This window comes from Lontra canadensis, unplaced genomic scaffold, assembly GCF_010015895.1.
Source record: "Lontra canadensis isolate GAN:19392208 unplaced genomic scaffold, GSC_riverotter_1.0 scaffold61, whole genome shotgun sequence".
Taxonomy (NCBI): Eukaryota; Metazoa; Chordata; class Mammalia; order Carnivora; family Mustelidae; genus Lontra; species Lontra canadensis.
Window position 1 is genome coordinate 1138023 of NW_022631055.1, and position 20452 is coordinate 1158474.

General features: G+C 39.2%; 1 pseudogene; it reads right to left on the reverse strand.

The window, feature by feature from the left end:
* Nucleotides 1-19509: 19509 nt before the first annotated feature.
* LOC116879468 lies at nt 19510-19920 on the reverse strand (annotated as a pseudogene).
* Between the last annotated feature and the right edge of the window lie 532 nt (nt 19921-20452).

Below are 20452 nucleotides of genomic sequence, written 5' to 3' on the forward strand. Positions count from 1 at the left end.
CTTTTGCCACTCCGGTTAATCAGTGCCCACAGAATCTTACTAAGGTCCCCAAATGCCTATCCAAAAAATTGTGTCAGGAACACTTAAGAAATAATACCTGTGAAATCTATTAAAAATGCAGATTCTTAAATTCCACGGTCAGAGTATCTGAATCTGCAGGCCTGCAGTATTTTTTAATAGTTCTACAGGTGAGGCTGAGACGTCAGATTTGGACACAATGCTCTAAAGCAGAGGTTCGTAGAGTGTGGACCGAAAACAGCAACATCACCTGGGAGCTTGTTAACAATGCAAGTTCTTGGGACCCCACCCCAGACATAGTGAATTGGAAACTCTCAGTGTGGGGCTCAGTAATCTTTGGGTTTGTGTTTGTTGTTGTTGTTGTTGTTGTTGTTTTAAAGATTTTATTTATTTATTTGAGAGGCAGAGAGCAGGGGCAGTCGCGGGGTGAGGGACAGAGGAAGAGGGAGTAGCAGGCTCCCCACTGAACAGGAGCCCAATGCGGGGTTCCATCCAGACCCTGGGATCATGACCTGACCCGAAGACAGACACTTAATCCAGTGAACCAACCAGGCATCTCCAAACCGTGACAATTTTAAGAGTGAAAAGTGATATAAATACTAATTATACCAAGACAGGGTATGTGAACTGGAATGGTGACAAGCAAACAGCAAAGTATGGTGACTCTTTTTTTTTTTATTTTAAAGATTTATTTATTTATTTGAGAGAGAGAGAGTGGGGGGGTGAGAGGCAGAAGGAGAGGGAGAAATTACCTCTTCTCCCTTGTGTCTCACGGACGGACAGTAAACCCAAGTGCTCACCTGGTACATAAACCAAAGGAGCCTCCTAGGTTCCCCCTAAATTTCCTTTTCACCTCCCTGCGTAGTCAAGGGGTGAGCATGAGACATAAAATAGACCAACTATACTTTTTGTTCTAAAACTCTTATTTTTAAATTTAATAAAAATTCTTAACTGTAGAGAATTTAAACGTGCACAAAAGTAAAGGAACAACATGTTAATCTCCATAAACTCAAACTCATTCTCAACAATGATTAATAGATGGCTATTCTGACTTACCTATACACTTCTCCATTTCCTCCAGGCTCCATGGTTTTTTGAATCCAATCTTACAGATGTAACATTAAGGAATATTTTTCCCTCTATTACTAATATAAGCCATTAGACTAATATAGGTTAGTTTGATGAAAATATTGTTTTTTGCTAGAAATGATACATTTAAAGGTCCTTTCAGTGCCCAGTGCTAAAACTGACAACACCTGAAAAAAAGTGTTTTCTTCGAAGGAGGAAAGAAGAAATGTCAAGGTCTGGTCACCTGTCTTTTTCTAACTCTGTCTCTTTCTCTTACTCCCAAAGTCAAACACAGTTGCATCAATTTTACTTAACTTGATCAGATTTATTTAAGTCCATATATATCATGTATCATTTAACCCCTAAAAAGATTAAAAACTATATTTCATTGCTCTAAAATTACTTTACTGAAATTTTCAGTATTAACTATTGTTAAGTTATTGTTAATTTTTTGTTTATTGTGGTTATGTATATATAACATAAAATTTGTCATTTTAACCATTTTTTACATTTTTTAATGATTTGTTTATTTATTTGAGAGAGAGAGAGAGAGCATGGGAGTAGGGGGAGGGGCAGAGGGAGAGAAAGAGCCCCGGATACAGGACTTGACCTCACAACCCTGAGATTACCACCTGAGCCGAAACCAGGAGTTGGACATTCAACCGACCACACCACTCAAGAGCCCTCCCATTTTAACCTTTATTAGGTGCACAATCAGCGACATCAAGTACTTTCGCAATGTTGTGCAATCAGGGACTTGGTATTTTGAGCAGCATAACACAAGGGGAAAGTACCCGAACAAGACCAACTAGGGATCCCTACTGCTGAAACCTTCAGGATTAGAGGAAACGAACTGTATAACCAATATTCTGAAAGTTGCCTTCTGATGTAGTTTGGACTAGTTTGGATTTTCCCTTGAAAGACAATAGGGGCGCCTGGGTGGCTGAGTTGTTAAGTGTCTGCTTTCAGCTCGAGTTATGATTCTAGGGTCCTGGGATCCAGCCCCACATCAGGTTCCATGCTTAGCAGGAAGCTTGCTTCTCCCTCTGCCACTCCCCACCCTTGTGTTCCCTCTCTTGCTCTCTCTCTCTTTCTCTCTCTCTGTCAAATAAATAAATAAATACAATCTTAAAAAAAAAAAGACATAATTGCTTCTTCATTTTTATTGCTATGGAACTTTAGTTAGAAATATCTGAAGATTCTTACAGCATCACAGCCTTTATTCATCTCATGTGGCTTAAGCTTCAGCAGCTTGAGAGTGCAAATATTGTCACATGAACTTTACAAAACACAATGTTCCTGTTTGTGTTTCCACTTGAATATGTATGAGCCATCTCCCCTTGCATAACCCTCTGTCTGGACATGTCCAGAGACGAGGAGCCCATATACTCACAAACAACTGTGGAACTCCAGTCACCTTATGGCGTCCAGCGTGTCCTCCCATGCACTTTTGCATCTCTTACCTGATAATCTGTTTGCCTGAAAGGTTTTTTTTTTTAATTGAGATAAGATTCATCTAACAAAATTAATAACCATTTTTAAACATATTTATTATTTTAATTCCACTATAGTTAACATACACAGTGTTATATTAGTTTCAAGTGTATAATACAGTGGCTCAACAATTCCACACATTACCCAGTGCCCAACCGTCTCAGTCCCGGGATCCTGGGATCAAGCCCTGTGGCTCCCTACGGGAGCCAATAAGGGACTTGGCCTCAAGACGCCGGGATCATTGACCTGAGCTGAAGGCAGATGTGTAATCTGCCACTGAGCCACCCAGGTACCCCCATAATCTTTTCACCAGTGGATCTTTTCACCAATCCAATCTTTTTCCAGGCCTGTTTCTGTCACATTGGGACTCTTGCTATCTCTCTCTCAACTAAATAAAATCTTTAAAAAAAATGTCCGTTCATGTCTTCTACCCCATTTTTTAATTGGAAGATTAGGTTTTTCCCCCAGCACCATTTGTTGAGGAGACTTTCTCCCATTGCATATTTTTGCTTACTTTGTGGAAGATTAACTGACCATATAATCATGAGTTTATTTCTAGGCCCTCTAATCTGTTCCATGGATCTATGCATATATTTTTTGTACCAGTACCATGCTGTTTTGATTACTACAGCTTTGTAGTAAATCTTGAAATCTGGCATGGAGATACCTCCTGTTTTATTTTTCTTTTTCAAGATTGCTTTTGCTATTTGGGGTCTTCTCTGGTTCCATACAGGTTTTTAAATTATTTGTTCCAGATCTACAAAAAATGTTGTTGTTATTTTGATAGGTATTACATTAAATCTGTGGATTGCTTTGGGGAATATGGACATCTTTAACAATATTGGTTCTTCCAATCCTTGAGCATAGAATGTATCTTTCATTTGTTCATGTCATCTTCAATTTCTTTCATCAATGTTTGATAGTTTCCAAAGTACAGGTCTTTCACCCCTTTGGTTAAGTTTATCCTTAGATATTTTATTATTTTAGGTGCATTTTTAAATGGGATTATTTTTCTTAATTTCTCTTTCTACTGCTTCATTATTAGTTTACGAAAATGCAATGGATTTCTGTATATTGATTTTGTATCCTGTGACCTTACTGAATTCATATATCAGCTCTAGTAGTTTTTTGGTGGAGTCTTTAGGGTTTTCTATATATAGTATCATGTCATCTGCAAATAATGAAGATTTTACTTGTTCCTTAACAATTTAGATGACTTTATTTCTTTCTCTTGTCTGATTGCTGTAGCTAGGACTTCTGATACTCTGTTGAGTAAAAGCGGTGAGAGTGGACATTCTTATCTTTCCTGATCTTAAGGGAAAAGCTCTGTTTTTCACCATTAAGTATAATTATTAACCATTTTAATTGTGCAATTCAGTGATATTTAGTATATTCACATTGTTCACAATATTCACAATGTTGTGTCCATCACCTCTATTTAGTTCCAAGACATTTTCATTATCCAGCCCACCAAAAAAACCCCTGTGTCTATTAGTGCCCACTCCCTATATTCTACTCCACCCAGCCCTGACAACCAGGAGTCTGTGTCTATGGATTTACCCATTCTGAATGTTTCATATAAATGGAATCATACAATATGTGGCCTTTTGTCTATGACTTCATTCACTTAGTGTAATATTTTTGAGGCTCACCCACATTGTCATATGTATCAGTACTTCTTTCCTTTTTATGGCTGAATTATATTCCACTGTATGGATATACTACATGCAGTCATCATTCAGTGGACAGTTAAGTCCTTTGGCCATTGTAAATAGTGCTACTATGAAAATTTATGTACAAGTATTTGTTTGAATACCTGTTTTCAATTCGTTTGGATATATACCTAGAAGCAGAATTTCTGCGGCTTATGGTAATTTTATGTGTAACTTTTTGAGGAATTGCAAAACTGTCTTCCACAGTGGCTATACCGTTTTACATTTCTACCGGGAATGTACAAGAGTTCTAATTTTCCATATCCTTGTCAACACTTATTTTCCTTTTTTAAAAAAGATTTTGTAGGATTGTTTATTTATTTGAGAGAGAGAAAGAGTGTGGGAACAGGGGTGGGAAGGGCAGAGGGAGACTCAAGCAGATTCCCTGATGAGCATGGAGCCCAACACAGAACTTGTCTCACAACCATGAGATCATGACCTGAGCTAAAATCTAGAGTTAGTTGCTTAACTGACTGAGCAACCCAGGTCCCTCAACTCTTTTTCCCTATTAAAAAAAAAAAAAAAAAAATACAGGGCACTAGGTGGTTCAGTTGGTTAAGCATCTGCCCTCATCTCAGGTTATGACCCCAGGGTCCTGGGACTGAGCCCTGCATAGAGCTCCCTGCTGAATGGGGAGCCTGCTTCTCCCTCTCCCTCTGCTGCTCCCCCTGCTTGTGTTTTCTCTTGCTCTCTGTCAAATAAATAAATAAAATATTTTAAAAATAAAAATTTTTAAAAATGGCAACCTTAGTATGGAGTGGTATTTCATTGAGGTTTCAATTTGTCTTTCCCTAATGACTAATGATGTTGAACATCTTTTCATATGCTTGTTGTCTATTTGTGTATATTCTCTGGAGAAAAGTTCATTCAAGTTCTTTGCTCATGTTTAAAATGAGTACTAAATACTTAATCTGCCCACACCTTGATCTTGGACTTCCCAGCCTCCACAGCCATGAGAAATAAGGATGTACTGTGTATGAGCCATCCAGTTTATGGTATTTTGTGATAGCGGCCTGAATTAACTAAGAAAAAGGTGTGAAGATTTCTCTTATGTTTTCTTCTGAGAGTTTTTTTTTTTTAAAGATTTCTTAATTTATTTTAGAGAGAGAGAGAGAGTGTGTGAGCAGGGGGGACAGAGGGAGAGAGAGAAAGAATCTCAAGCCAACTCCACATTGAACACAGAGCCCAACACAGGGCTCAGTCTCCAACCCTAGGATCACCACCTGAGCTGAAACCAAGTGTCGGATGCTTAACTGATTGCACTACCCAGGCACCCCTGTTTTGAGAGTTTTATCGTTTGTAGCTTTATAGTTCTTATATTTAGGTCCTTCAACCATACATTTTTATATATTTTTGTGTATAAGTGTACTTCATTTTTTTCACACATTGGTGTCCATCCAGTTCTCCCAGATTCATTTGTTGAAGAGACTGTTCTCTCCCTCATCAAAAGGTTTTGGCGCCTTTGTGAGAAATCAATTGGCTGTAGATATATGTGTTTATTTCTGGACTATCAGTTCTCTTTCATTGATTTAAATGCCTCTCCTTATGCAAAAACCACAATATTTTGATTACTGTGGTATTGTAGTAAGTTTTGAAATTGAAAAGTCCCCTAGATTTATTCTTCTTTTTCAAGATTGTTTTGGCTATTTGGAGTTCCTTGAGACCAAATATGAATTTGAGGATTGGCTTTGCTATTTCTTCCAAAAAGTCCAAAAAGTCTTGGAGGAATTGCATTGAATCACTTTGAGAAGTACTGTCATCCTCATAATAGTAAGACTTTTAATCCATACGCATGAGATACTTTTCCATTTATTTAAGTCTTCCATAACTTCTTTCAGCAGTGTTCTATAATTTTCAGTCAGTAATTTTTGCTTCTTCTTGGTTAAATTTATTGCTAAGTAATAAATTAGCACCAACCTCAAAATTTCTGATTCAGTCCAACTAAGGTGGGGTCCAATAATTTGCGTTTTTAGCAAGTTCCTAGGTAATGCTAATATGCTGGTGTGGGGGCCACGTTTAGGAACTAAGGATTTGGGCTAAGACTCAAGTAATAGATTTTTGGGGGAAAAATTCACCAGACAATTTTCAGTGTGCAGCCAGGATAGAAAAATTACTTCTCTAGCACTATTTCCTCTCTAATTATAGAGAGACAGAGAGTACAGAAAGCCTAACCCTCCTAAATCAGGACACTTCGATTGAATGACAAAATAGGAAAGGAAGAAGGAAGGAATGTCAGATAGAGTTCCAGGGTGAATTAGAGACTCTCTGATAGGTTTGACCTCCATGTGGGAAAAGGATGTTTGGATTCAGTTCCTAAATTTTACTTCTACTCAGTTTCGAAATTTTACTTCTTTTTTTTTTTTTTTAAGATTTTATTTATTCATTTGACAGACAGAGATCACAAGCAGGCAGAGAGGCAGGCAGAGAGAGAGGGGGAAGCAGGCTCCCTGCTGAGCAGAGAGCCCGACGCGGGGCTCGATCCCAGGACCCTGAGATCATGACCCGTGCCGAAGGCAGAGGCTTAACCCACTGAGCCACCCAGGTGCCCCCGAAATTTTACTTCTGTTCAGCCTTTAATCTCTACTTTTCTATGGTTATAGAACTAAGGGGAAAAACTGTTTCCTGAAATCCCATTTGACACCTTTATATCTGGATAGAAATGCTCTCCAGAAACCTTACTGAGTATCTAATGCCATGGGAACTTAGATAACTCCTGGGATGAATCTTGCTTTTATTCTGGCTCTGCCCTTCCATCTGATAATGTATTTCTTGAACTCAGGTAGCAACTGTTTAAAATTATTTGGTCGGTAGGAGATGCAGCTAAAGAACATCATTGCCCCTAGCACTAAACCATTATAGGATCATATGAACAAATGCTTCTCAACAAAGTGGCACACATAGAAATGATAATATAGTATTCATATAGCATACTGGGACAAGAAGAAGAAACTCCTTACAGCTGAAGATAAGCAGCCAGGGGTTCTGACCAGCTGCTCCAAGGACTTAGGGCAGTCAATATCTCCATTAGCTAGAACCAAACCTGCTGCATAGAAATTTCTGATGTAGCCAAAGTATCGATCTACTTCATGTGGTTGCAACCTTCCATAATACATAGTGTTTAAAGAAGATATCCTCAAAAAGCCATTGTTGGGGGAAAAAGAAGAAGTCATTGTTGGCATAAATATCTTATAAATGATTTTATCTAGATCTGTTTAATTGTGCATTTACTCATGATATGTGTGAATTTGTTCCATGATACAGTTGTACAATAAATATTGCCACAATCCTGGGGTAATGCTGGAAACTAAAGGGGCAGAATTAGAAAGTCTAGGATATTTAGGGAAGGTTAGTGTGGTTCCACTTCAGGTGTTCCATAATCAGGAACAATCCCTTGAGAGCAGGTGGCTCGCCTTCCTCCATGTGGAACTTGGGTGTGGGCAGATCTCCCAAGCCATGGCATCTAATATCCAACATCCTTCTGGAACTCCATACAGACATCCCCCCAACTGCACATTGTATATCTGTGGGACTCAGGTCTCTGCCAAAATCAAACCCTCCTCCCCATCTCCATGGGGGCAGCTCTAGTTTAACTGCTTGTTGGGTCCATGCGTATTTTTCTTCAGGCCAATACAAAGATGTTGGAAATGTTCTCTAATAGGTGAGAAGAGTCCAAAGGTAGTTTTCCTGATGGAAGTGGAGTAACCTTTCTATTCTTTTCAGTCTCTTCAAGGGAGTGGCTACAAATGGGCAGAAGATGCTGCTATATGAACAAATTGGTCTGCAGCCAAAGAAAAAGGTCTCTGCATCAGGAACACATATTTACAGCTGAAGCTCAAGAAATTACATGGTGAAATAGTATTTAAGATTGAAGACGTTTGGGGGGGTACCTGGATGGCTCAGTCAGTTAAACATCCCACTCTTGATTTGGGCTCAGATCATGATCTCAGGGTCGTGAGATGGAACCCTGAATCAGGCTCTGAGCTCAGCAGAGAGTCTGCTTGAGATTCTCTCTCTCTCCCTCCCCTCTGCCCCTCTCCATCCCACTTATGCTTGATCTCTCTCTCTAAAATAAATAAATCTTTAAAAAAAGATTGAAGAATTTTTTTAGTTGTATGAATTCTGCTTTTAGGTAAAAATGCAGGATACTCTAATTATGGACAGATTATTGTTAGTGATATGTACAGTGATAGAGGTTTTCCGCATTCAAAATAGAAATAAACTCTTTCTGTCTAAGATGAAACAGGTCTGGGGCTAGAGGGGGAGTGGGGTGGATCTGCGCAGCATTTGAACGTGTGAGTTAATCTAAGTGCAAAATCAGAGGTGGACAGCAAGCAAACATAAAAACTAATACCCAGAAACTAAACTGGATTAGAGCAGCAAAAAGAGATCACAGAAGCGTGAAACTAGAAGCAGATATTAAGAAACCAAACTGGATAAAATCCCAGAGATGGTTTGAGACTCTAAGTCATCAGGGAGAATGGAGCAACTTCTCTCACCAGTGAGATCTGATCTAAGCCAATTTGTACGTTCAGGAATTGTCAGTTTCTTCTGGAAAAAATAACAGTAGATTCCAGATACCGAAGGTGGATAAGGACCCTCCTTAGGATAATGCTTCCTGTCCTACAAAATAATTTCTATGTTCTCTTATGACATAACCTAGTCTCAGACCTAAATTTTCCAGATACCAACATGTATTAGCCAACAGACTGAAGAGGGTGGTCGCACACACAGTCCCTCTAAACTCAATGAAGTCCGTACTTCTTGTTCTTGGCAATCCAACAAGATAGCTTCCCTGGAAGATTCACTTGGAGGCCAACACACTGTAGGCTGACAGGATGAGCCAACCTTACAATCAGCTCAAGGAGAAGAATTCCGTGTTAAGAAGGGTGACACGGAAGGAAACAAGTTAGCACTAGAGGCTCCAGGTGCTCAACGGCTGTTGGCCATCTGAACTGCCAGGTGCTTACCCTCCATTTATGCAAAGTGGACGTGTACCTGGATAGTATAGTTAAACGCCTGCTAGTATGGTCATGCCTGTAGTTATACTTCATACTAAAAAAAAAAATACCTGCTATCTCTTGGTGCATGTTGGGATAGCAATACGTAAAGTACTGCGCCTGCCTCCTTTGAGGGATGGACTAGTGATTAAGGTCCCTGGACCTGCTAACTGATCACCTCTGCCTGGGGCCTGGACTCCTGTCCAGCCTGTTACAAATGTTCAATCATTGCCTCTGGGATGTAGCATGAACACCTATACATCAAACTAGTGTATTTTTAGGCAAATTCCAGACAAAATATCAGACACATTTAACTAATAATGTTTAAATCTAATTTTATTTCTCACAGTATTTTTTTTCCTCCTGGGGTGGAAGTGAGATTGATTTTAAAAATAGTTACCATGACTCAGAAATGGAGAAAATGCAATATGCCTTACTATTAGTCAAGGAGCAGAAATCCTACTCAAATTAATTTACGCAGAAGAGACGTTAGCTGATTGTGGTCTTGGTGAGAATAGGGAAAAATCCAACCAGAGGCACTCTGGACCCAGGGACTCAAAGGATATTGAAATCTCTTCTCATTCTCTTTCTCTCTCCCTCTGCATTGTGTTTCTTCCTCACAGGTCTATTTCTCTATGTTTTGGCTTCATTCTCCTCTATTACTGATATGACTTTTTATAAGGCATGCCAGCCCCTTTAGCTTCACTTCCTTCTAGCTCCATAACCCCAGAGTCAGGGGAGCCCTCTATTTTAATTTTTTTAAGATTGATTTATTTATGTGAGAGAGAGCGCGCACACACCTGCGAGAGTTAGGGGGTGAGGGGCAGAAGGAAGAAATCTCAGACAGACTCCCTGGTGAGCAAGGAACGAACTCGGGGCTTGATCTTGAGTACCTGATGAGGAAAGATATGGATTATCTCATTTTGTGTCACCTGCTCTGAATCATAACCCATGAATAATCCCTCTGGCAGGAGGTTGAGGTACTTTAGGTCACTTGCCCTTGGCTTCCTGGGTGAGAGAGGACTGTTATCAAAAGAAGGGGTGGAGCCTAACTGGGTAAAACTCTCCCTGCTGCAACCTCCCCCACCTTCCCTATTCTTTCCCCGCTTTCCTTGGCTTGCGTGTGTTAAATTGGATATTAGGAAGAACAAGAAGAATCAAAGCTTTTATGTCTTGAGATTTTGTAGCACATAAACTTTGATCCACCTCCTGTTTTTCGCTAGCAGAGACCATGCAGAACAGCTGGCCTGAGAACTTTCTGGAATTTCCTCCCCTGCACCCCCCACGATACCATTACAATGGAAGTCTGAAGGTAATTATAAGCAGAGTGGGCTAACATTGATCTGGAGGGAAAAAATACCAATATACTATAGCAGCAAACATCATAACCAAAATACATGTCCTTGAAACACTGAAATTCATTGAATTGGGGACTGGTTAAGATGGCCTCTTTGCACATGTAATCCTCATCTATAGATTCAAAGCTCCTGGGTTTTCCTGGTGAATTATGCTCCTGATAAATATCTCTCTGTTTTGTGGACAATAAAATGATTCAACAAATGCCATATGTAGTATTTAGCTCTCAAGGAGACCTACGGCCTAGTTGGAACACATCCTGTTTGCTGTGCCTACTGGAGGGTAGAATGAACAGATTGCTGGTAATAGCTCACTCCACTTCGTGTCTGTCGGGTATCATGTGCCAGGTCAAAAACTGACCACATGCAATGTGGACACCATTATTTTTCCACTTTTCTCCATTCCTGGGAAGCTTCAAAGAAGAACAAAGAAAATAAATTGCAAGAACACTATTCAAACAACAAATTGTGATGAGACATCTGACCTTTATATTATGATGACTAATTAATAGCAGTATTGATTAAAATTTGACCAAATTTGGCCATTTTAAGTGTTAACAGAAACACTTTGATGTCATTCTTCGCAATTTTCTGGCATGAAATCCTATTAGAAAGTAGATTCTGGGGGCACCTGGCTCAGTGAGTTAAGCCACTGCCTTCGGCTCAGGTCATGATCTCAGGGTTCTGGGATCGAGTCCCGCATTGGACTCTCTGCTCAGCGGGGAGACTGCTTCCCTTCCTCTCTCTCTGCCTCCCTCTCTGCCTGCTTGTACTCTCTGTCTGTCAAATAAATAAATAAAATCTTAAAAAAAAAAAAAAAAAGAAAGAAAGAAAGTAGATTCTGAAGAGCAGTACCACTGCAGCAAAAAAGCATTCCTATTTGTATACGAAAGACAGTGACCTCATGTAGGTGGATATGACCAAAATACTAACCAAGTGACAAGTGATAACGTCTAACTTCTGCTACTTAGGAGCTAGTTGGTTGCTGAGAATTGCACTTAGGATACTGAAAATGCACACTGTTCTGTGTGCATGGATTCTACAGCACCTGGATACTCAAAGTGTAGTACAGAGTCCTGCAGCAGCACCCAAAGCTTGTTTAAAATGCAAATGATTTGGCCCTACTCTAGACCCACTGAATCAAAAATTCTGGGAGCCGGGCCAGCAATCTGTGTTTTACAAGGCTTCTGCATGCTTCTGGTGCACCCTAAATCTGGGGGAGCACCATCCTGATTAGTGATGACCACTCTCCTGGTGGCCTGTGCTTCTGTCCAAGTACTAGAACTTGACGATGTAGAAACATGTGATGCGTGGGTCTCCCTTGTCTCCTGTTGCTGCTCGCAGCTTAGACCAACCGTGTTACAATGACTTCTTTCTCCTAAACTGCCCCCCCACACACACACATTAGATGGAATGAAATGTCTCATTTTCATCCTCCCTTTTTGTAAGTCATCTGCAAGAACTTCTCAGGTTGCTTTTACTTCTGGAGTTCTAAGCTCTGTGATCTTTAACCAATGCCATATAGAGACAATGCCGTCTCTAAAAGTTAATGCTCCTCAAGCATCTATTCTCTGTAACATATTCTTTAAAAATCCATTTTTATTTTTAACTCTTTTTTCACAAGACTGGAAGACTTGAATTTCCTAGTATCAGGGCAAAATCATTTCAGTATGTATTGTAGCCAACCCTAGCCCATTCACTCCTTACTATTCATATATTAATTAAAAATTAAATTGTGGAAAGATCCTGTGAACCAGAATCAATCAGTATCAACAAATGCTTAAGTGTATGTTACAACCAATACTCTGTTCTAGGAGCAGCAGAATATATATAAAGGGCCTAAGACATGATCAGCATTTAACAAAATGGTCAAAGAGAACAGAGGAACTTGAAAAACTTAATGACAGTATCAGAGGGGAGTAGAAGAGCTATCTCTGGGCATTATATGATTAATTATAAAATAAATGGAAAAGTCAGGGGAGAGGAAGAGATCACTGGATTGAATAGATCTGGGCAGGTTTCATTCGTTTCCTTCCCTGAGCACATGTTTACAAAATACCTGCTCCAAGAAGGGCCTTGCGCAGGTGCTGCAGAGAATGTGGGACTTGAGCCAGGCATCTGGGAAAGGCAATTCAAATGGGAGGAACAACATGAGCACAGGTGTGATTTGAGGAGTTAATACACTAGGTCTGTCAACCTTCTCCTCACCTAGACCCATAACCGACCATCACCAACCCCTGGGTGTATGGTCTTTGGAAGTTGATGTTGAATTTTAGTTATTTTGTCATATACACCTAGAACAGTGGCCTGTGATTTACCAGCGTGTCAGAACTGCTTTGCACAAATGCCAAGATTGCTGGTGTGCACTGATTTTATTGATAGGGTCCTGAGTTTCTGTATGGCCATGTACCAGAATGTGCCTCTGTGACCAGACCTTCATTAAAAACCTCAGACCCTGATGCTTGAACTGACTCCCCTGAATGAAGACATTTTGCACATGTCCTCTGCTAGAGAGAAAGCACATCCTATGTGGCCCTAAACAGGGAAGGACTTGAAAGCCTGTATCTGATCTCTCCGGCTTCTGCCAAATACATTATCTCTTTCCTGTTACTTGTGCTTTGTACCTTTTGCTGTGGTAAACCTTAGCCATGAGTGTAACCTGATATTTAGTCTTATAAGTCCTTCTAATGAATCGCCAAACATGGAATGATCGGTCAATGGACCCCTGAAACCTATGGCATGCAACAAAATTCAAAAGGCACATGATTTTGGGGGGGAGGTAGAAACAATAAATATTTAGACCTGATGGGAAAATTCAGTTCTTTAATTTTTTATTTTTTATTTCTTTTTTTATTAGTATGTTCAATTAGCCAGCATATAGTAACAGCATTAGTTTTCAACATAGTGTTCAATGATTCATTAGTTGCATATAACACCCAGTGCTCATCACGACACGTGCCCTCCTTAATACCCGTCACCTGGTTACTCCATCACCCCCACTCCCTGGAAAATTCAATTCTTGATCTCTGAATATAAGTAAAAGGTATGTGGGTGTTCATTGTACTGTCAAGTTTCCTGTAGGTTTGAAATTTTTCAAAATCCAAATTTGTTTAAAAAAAATGGGTAGTATTAGGAAAAGACTAAGTACAGAGAAATGTTAGCAACTTAAAAATCAGTTATTGCAAACGTGTATAGACTTATTTGTATATAGAATCATAGAATTTTAAGTTGTCTTGAACACTAGAAGTCTTACATGCCATTGTTTAGTCAAATCTATTCATCTTTTCTTGTTTGTTTGCATGTGTATTTTGGCAAGAACTCCTGCCTTGGACAGATGGGGGGCTGAGGGGTATCGTAGAGGCCTGAGTTCCTGGGTTGGAAGCGGGCATGCGGCTGTGATAAATGGAGCCAAGAGGGTAATTACCAGGTCAGTTTCCTATGGAGTTACTGGGTCAGTAGTGCCAAGACCAATAGTCTAGGGTCAGGATGCCAAAATCAGAACAAGCAGAAGAGGAATCTCAGGTTCAAAGCTGATCTGTCTGACAGAGCAGGCAAATGCAAAGAGAGTTCAAACAGGGAGGGAGGCAGACGAGCCAAGAATGATCTTTGACAAAAAGTACATACAGTTTTATGTTTTTATGTTTTTACATTTCTTTTTTAGCCTGGTTACTGCTGAAAGAGTTGGTATATCCTGAAGAAACTGATGCAGCTAGGGAGTGGACATTTATAAGGTCCCAGAGTTCTCTCTCATCCTGAGATTGAATAAGTGTTTGCTTATGTTTTCTTCTAGTGTTAGTACTTGAAATTTTATATGTAATTGTTTAATCCCTCTGGTTAAACTATCATATCTCTATGCATGGGTGAGATTGGTTTATACTGTCCTAGCTTCTTCAGGTTTTATTAATAATGGTCAAGCACATGAATTCTGGAGTCAGACTCCATGGGTCCCAATCTTGGCTTTACCAATAAGTGGCAGTATTACTTAACCTCTTGATATCTCACTCTCTTCTCTATACAATGCAGCTAAAAATATTACCTGCCCTAGGTTTATCACAGCAATTAAGTGAGATCTGGATGTAAAGCTCTTGGCACAGTTCTGATAGAAAGTAGGTCCTGAATAAGTTTTAATTCTTTTATTAGTATTTGCAGCATCAGAAGGAATTACAGATAAGAAAAGAAGGAAGGCTGGAATGACCCCTATTATGTTGGGTGGGAATAAAAAGTATCAGGAGCAAGACAGTGAAATAGGAGTTTTCTGCTTTTGTCCCACCACAGAATCAGTTTTGACAATCATTCACAGATGAGACTTTGTGAGTGTCTGGCAGTCCACTGGAGGAGTTCTGGCACATCACTGGAACAAAAAACCTGAGAATAGACACAATGAAGATGGCAAGAAGAACAATTTTACTTTATTTGCATAAGTTCTGGGGATCTAACATACAACATGGTGGCTATAATTAATAAATTAATATTACTGTATCATATACTTGAAATTTGCCAAGTCTATAGATCTTAAGCCTTCTCACCACATAGACAAAAAAAGATACTTATGTGAAATAATGTATGTTTTATTGACTTAATTATGATAATCATTTGACAATCTATACATATATCAAATTATGTTGTACACTTAAATATATATAATTTTGCCAATTATACCTCAATAAAACTGGTTTAAAAATGGTTTTGGATAAATAGAGGTGTGTGCCTATATAGATAGGTAGATAAAGATATTAATATATGTGTGTATACATATATTTCCTAGCTCTGTCTGCTGAGAGGGCCTAAAAGCACTGGTACTTCAGTACCAACAAACGTACTTGGTGCACAGATTTTTTTCGATAAATACACTTTTCCAAAAAATAAAGAGAAACCAAAGCTCCTTAGAGAAATGGCTGGTTCCAGGGCTGAAACAGAAAGAGAACAAGAGGAGCCTGGAACAATCTTGTAATGCCAAAAAATAGGTGGTCAAAAATGATGAGGGCATGTTGAAAGAACATAGGAACCAATATGGAGGGGGTCCCAATGGCTAAATCTGGGACAATTCATGCAAAAAAAAATGATAACATATTATAACCCATGGAATAAAAATGATGTCCATAAGTTCATCTTATAAAAAAACTGAATAAAAACAATCGGTGGAGTAGAGAAATCCCTTCATTAAAGTAGAATCTCAAGAAATGTTGAAGAAGTGATAGAAATAAGAAATCACCATTTGCCAGACACATAGTAAACATTGTTTCCGCCAAGAATCATTAATGGATGCCAAGAGTAGTGGGCTAGAGTGTAGAGAAATGGGATTTTTACATAATGTCAAAGTATCTCCCCAGAAAATACTTACTGATGGCAAAGAGAACAAGTGTCAAGGTCACGACAGACAAATGAAAGTTGAGAAACTATCCCAGATCAAAGAGACTGAGGAGACATGGAAACCGAATGTATTGTGTGATCCTGAGTTGTTGCCTCCTGGTCCAAGTAAAGGAAGACATTAGTGGACAGTTGACAAAAGCTGAATATGGTCTATAGATTAATTAGTGGCATTTAATTGTGTTATTTTCTCAGTTTTGATCATTAGAATGTGATTATGCAACATTTAGCATTTGGGGAAGTTGAGTTAAGGGTATACAGAAATTCCTTGTACTGTTTCTGCAACTCTTGTAAGGCTGAAGTAGTTTCATAATGAAAAGTTAAAAAACAGACAAAAAATTTTTTCCTGTTCACCAAAACCTTTCCAGATCTTCTAAGATACGTATTAGTAACAGACATTTTATATAAAGTTAGCTTGGTTCTATTTTACAGAACCGGGATTGTATTATACATGGCTCTGTTTTGTTTCCACTCAACAAATGTATTCAATTCTTTTTGGATGTTGGCTCGACTCACAATGACCTAGTTTAACTTCCTTCTCCTTGAAGATGGGCCCCACACAACCATATCTCTACTTGTATGACTTTATTCTCTGATCACAGATGATCACATCATGCATAGAAATCAGACCCAAACCTGCTCCATCCGATGTTTCTACCAGGAATTTGAACTTGGGACCATAACATTCTTTTTCGGACTGATCCACTGTCTTGAGTGAAGTAAAATTTATAACTTCAAAGCTGGAGTATAGTGGTAACCTGATGCGCGAATTGAGCAGCAGAGACAGTTGCTAGGCAGAGAAATGACAATTCAACAGAGAAGCCAAGACAGGAAATGAGAAGGCATATCCTGGGTTCCTGGTTACTAACCATGTTAATACCCCATGATCCTTCTGAGGTACTTCTGCCCTCAGATTCTGGAAGACACATTGAATCATTAGATTACATTCTCCTTCTTGGCTCCAAGAAGCTGCCAAGAGGCTGACATCTCACTAGCTGTGTTTACAGAAATTATTTTTTATAAAAAGTTGTTAACTAAGTATCGATGAAATGAAAAGATAAAAAGGAAACAAGGCATCACAGAGGTAGCCACTGCAGGAAGCAGATACCACCATTAGGGTTGGAGGAAACAGAGGAACATGGTTGGGACTGTTAAAACTTGAAAACTTGGAGGAGGAACCAGGAAGAAATGAAGATCCCAGCCCCAACAGCACAAAGCACACTAAGGAGGGATGGGCGGGAAGCAGAGAGATAGAGGATAACTGGCCCGGCAGCTCAGATCATTTTCTGTCCCTTGCAAACAAAGCATTCTAATAAAAACCACAATATTTTATGCAAATTTTGCATGGCAATATTGATATTCTACAAGAGGATTTCAAATGGTTGCACAGTACTTAATTATATACCTGTATCCCAATGATTCACGGTCCTCTTCTTTTAAATCTTTTGGTTGTTTTTAGTTCTTCACTATTATGTACAACATAGCTGTGAACATCCTTCCAGGGGCACCTGGGTGGCTCAGTTATTAAGCATCTGCCTTTGGCTCAGGTCATGATCCTAGGGTCCTGGGATTGAGCCCCACATCAGGCTTCCCACTGAGCAGGAAGCCTGCTTCTCCCTCTCCCACTAGCCCTGCTTATATTCCCTCCCCCTCTCTCTTTGTCAAATAAATAAATAAAATCTTTAAAAAAAATACTTCCATGTTCTTCATTGTACGTTTATCTTCGTATGGATCTTTAGTTCTCTGAAAAAAATGCTAAATTGCAGGTCAAGTAGATGCACTTTATTATTTTTTTACTAAAGATTTTATTCACTTATTTGACACAGCATGGGGAGAGAGAGGGAGAGTACAAGCGCAGGGAGTCGCAGGCTCTCTGCTGAACAAGGAGCCTGATGCGGGACTTTATCCCAGGAACCTGGGATCATGACCTGAGCTGAAGGCAAACGCTTAACCGACTGAGCCACCCAGGCCCTCAAGTAGATACACTTTAAAAAACAAAGCTTTGGGGCGCCTGGGTGGCTCAGTGGGTTAAGCCGCTGCCTTCGGCTCAGGTCATGATCTCGGAGTCCTGGAATCGAGCCCCGCATCGGGCTCTCTGCTCAGCAGGGAGCCTGCTTCCTCCTCTCTCTCTGTCTGCCTCTCTGCCTGCTTGTGATCTCTCTATCAAATAAATAAATAAAATCTTTAAAACAAAGCAAAACAAAACAAAAACAAAGCTTTGTGTATCAAAAATTGTCAAATTGACAGAAAAATTACATGAGTAGTATAAATGAAGCCTAGGTTCAATAATTATTACTTTCTCCACATTAATTTTCTCTTTCTTTCTCAAATCATGTAAGAGTAATTTGCATATAATAAAAAGCTGTATACTTATAGTCACTTAAAAAATTTAATTCCAGTGGCGTTAACATGTAGTGTTAGTTTCAGGTGTACAATATAGTGATTCAACAATTCTATGTGTTACTCAGTGCTCATTATGATAAATGTACTCTTAATCCCCTTCACTTATTCTACCCATCCCCCCACCAACCACGCCTCTGGCAACTCTTAGTTTGTTCTCTATAGTTAAGAGTCTGTCTCTTTTTCTTTGTTCACTTGTTATTTTTTTTTCTTAAATTCCACACATGAGTGAAATCATATAGTTTTTGTTTTTCTCTGACCAACTTATTTCACTTAGCATAAAAGGGTATACATTTTAAAGGCTTTTAATTCATATGGCCAAAATGCATTTCAGAAAAATTGTACCGATTTACACCTATTAACAGCATATGAAATTGTTTCTTCCCTAACCCCTATCCTTCCATTTCTGGCCAAATACAGTCTTAATTACTGTAGCTTTAAAATATAATACATTTTAAGATACATGAATGGCTTAGTTAGGCATCAGACTCTTGATTTTGGCTCAGGTCATGATCTCAAGGTTGTGAGTTTGAGTCCCACCTGGGCCTCTGCACAGGGTATGGAACCTGCTTAGAATTCTGTATCTCCGTCTCCCTCTGCCCTTCCCCAACTTCTTAAAAAAAAACAAAAAGACAAAAAAAAATTTCATTATCCGGAGGGTCAAGTTCCCCCATATTTTTTTCCTTTTAAAAATTTTATTGATTAGGGCACCTGGGTGGCTCAGTGGGTTAAAGCCTCTGCCTTCAGCTCAGGTCATGATCCTAGGGTCCTGGATCAAGGCCCACATCGGGCTCTCTGCTCTGCAGGGAGCATGCTTCCTCCTCTCTCTCTGCCTACTTTTAATCTCTGTCTGTCCAAAACAAACAAAAAAAAAGTTTAAAAAAACTTTTATTAATTAATCATTCAGATACATTTAAACATCATTTTTAAAGATTTGAAAAGTTCCCATGAAAAAGGTCCTTATAAGTTAGAGCTGCATACTGGAAGTATTTGAAAGGATGCATCTAAGATTTGCTCTTTTTTTTTTTTTTTTAGAGTATTCTTATTTTATGTACAAGGAGTTGCCATTAAGGTAGGTATCTTGGTAGATATCTTGGATATCTGCAGTTAATGTAGGTATCTTGGATGACCCATTGAAAGAAGTCCACTTAATCCAACTTAATGAGGCCAATATCCTTCGAGTAATGACGGAAACGCTGGCGACGCATACTGAGGCAGTATTTCCGGATCAGACCAGGGTGGTTTGAGCAGACCCGGCAGGAACGAGAACTCCTGCTAAATGTCCTCAATCGCTCCAATAGAGATGCTGGTGGCCCATCCTGTTCTCTTGGAGGCAGCAAGGCAAAAAGTAAGATTTGCTTTAAAATACACGAGCCAAAAGAGGAAAAAACAGGGGCAGGAGGTAAATAGATAATACAAGATCAAAAAGAGAATGATAACTATTGAACTGCATCATGGGTTTATTACACTAATTTCTCTATGTTTGAAATTTTCTGTGGTAAAAGGTAAGAGAAAAAGAAATTCTCTTAAAACTTCCATTAAAATAATAGATTAAGGACACCTGGGTAGCTCAGTCGGTTAAGTGTCTGCCTTTAGCTCAGGTCAGGATCCTGGAGTCCCAGAATTGAGCCTGCTTCTTACTGTGACCCTCCCTCCTCTCGTGGTCACTCTCTCACTCTCTCTAAATAAATAAATAAACAAACAAACAAATAAATAAATAAAATCATAGCTTGAATCAGAATCACTTGACGTCATTACTATATAAAATCTTGCTGTCAGTATTCACAATATATTTACTTATTGGCTTTATCCCATGATAGACATAAAGTAGTTTCAGAATTTCTAACCCATTCCCTTCTGAAGAACAAAATTATTAACTATAGTACGATATTCATGCATAGCTCTATTTTCTTTTTAGCCCTAGTGCAGGGGTGTGCAAACTTTTTCTCTAAAGGGCCATATAGGAAGTATTTTCAGTTTTGGGTATCCTACCATCTCTGTTGCAGCTACTTAACCCTACCATTGTACTGCAAAAACAGCT